Below are 1,806 nucleotides of genomic sequence, written 5' to 3'. Positions count from 1 at the left end.
CATTCTTTCCCAATCTCCTTCCATCACTTCTTCCCCTTCGCACCTCCTTACTCTCCCTTTTCTCACCACCATCACCACTGCCACCATAGCCAAATCATCATCATGCAATTACTATAATCAGAAGCAGTAATACCAATAATAAATTAACAACAACAATTGTGAAGGGTGAATCAACAATGGTAAAGCAACAACAAAAGCAAAAATAGAAGCAGAAGTAGAAGCAGAAGGCAGAAAGCGAAAGCAGAAAAGTAGAAGCAACAATAGGGCTAGATGGCGACGGGACCTCACTCCAGCGGCGGCAACGGGACCTCACTCCAGCGGCGGCGACGGGACAGGGTTCGGTTTCTTCCTTGGGAGGCGCCGAACCCGCGAACAACCGCCACTGATGACGATGTGAGGAGCAAAGCCGCCGTCGGTGATTTTGCGACGCGAAAGGGAGAAGTGGGTGACTAATCCACCACCACTCCTGGTGGCGGTCTTCCCTTGGAATCGAGACGGAGGACAAAGCAGCGAGGGCTTGCAGAGGCTAGTGGCGACTTCGGGAAGAGGCAGGGAGAACTCGAACAGCGAACAGCGGAGGGTCGGGAGCTGGACGACAGTGGCGGTGCCTCCATGCAAGCTTGCGACGGCCAGTGGCTGCGGGTTGGACGCAGAGGCGGCGGCGGGGGCACCTCCCCCCTTCTTTTTCCCTGCCCCCACCCTCTGCGTTCTTCCCCCTTTCCCTTCCCCTTTGTTTTCTTTCTTTTTTTTCTTTTTTATTTTAGTTTATAATTTTTTATAATTTTTTAATTATTTTTATTATTTAATAAGGGTAATTTGGTAAAAAAAATAAAATTGAAGTAGAAAAGAACGATTTTATAACGTTTTGTAACGTTGAGGATGATTTTAATAACAAAAAAAAGTCAGGAACGATTTTGATTTTGACCTCAAACATTAGGGACGAAAAAAGTACTTATCCCTTTATAGTAATATTAGTATTCATTGTAAAAAGACTTTCTTTTTAATATTTATTACTATAAGGTTTCACATTTTTTTAATTGTCATTTTATGAATCGATAAAATACAACTCACCTGAATACTTTGTCAACATGTAATAATTTCTCCCAAAATCGGTATATAGGTTGGGTAATTGGGTTAAAAAGTATGGTCTATGCATATATTTTGAATTTCTTTGTTTCTCGTTTTATGGATGGAAAAAATGATCAGTTTTATATACTAAAATATATTAATACGATTGCCATATATAAGAATACTTTTTTCTTGGAAATTCTTGTGTGCTCTTGCAACACATTTAAGGTTTGCACGAGTTTTCACGGGTAAATTTCGTAAATAGAGTTGGATATTATATATGAATATGCTAGATATAATTTAGTTATAATTTTTTCCTGATTTCTTTTATATTAATTATCTAGGAGTGTTCATGGATCGGATCTGATCTGCATATCCGCAGTGTTTATTCGAATCCGATCCAAAAATTATGAATATAGATCCGATCCGCAAGGCTTTCGAATCGGATCGAATCCGCACACTAATCGGATCGGAGTGTAGATTTTGTGTTGGTATCCGCATATTCGCGTATCCGCAAAAATAAAGAAATAAATAAGTAAATATTCTTTTTATATTTTATTTCAACTAATAATTATCATATATGTTTGATTTCTTTTATCTAGGAGTGTTCATGGATCGGATCTGATCTGCATATCCGCAGTGTTTATTCGAATCCGATCCAAAAATTATGAATATAGATCCGATCCGCAAGGCTTTCGAATCGGATCGAATCCGCACACTAATCGGACTAATCGGATC

The 1,806-nt window shown here is 39.5% G+C and overlaps 1 protein-coding gene across 2 annotated transcripts in view; it reads left to right on the top strand.

Moving 5' to 3' along the window:
- The window catches only part of LOC107648836 (solute carrier family 35 member F1), a 23,829-nt gene that overhangs the window by 1,564 nt on the left and 20,459 nt on the right, over window positions 1-1,806 (top strand). The gene's annotated exons all lie outside the window — the stretch shown is intronic.

This window comes from Arachis ipaensis, chromosome B06 (genome assembly GCF_000816755.2).
Source record: "Arachis ipaensis cultivar K30076 chromosome B06, Araip1.1, whole genome shotgun sequence".
Classification (NCBI taxonomy): domain Eukaryota; kingdom Viridiplantae; phylum Streptophyta; class Magnoliopsida; order Fabales; family Fabaceae; genus Arachis; species Arachis ipaensis.
The sequence above is the reverse complement of the archived record's forward strand: the minus strand, read 5'-3'. Positions and strand labels throughout refer to the sequence as shown.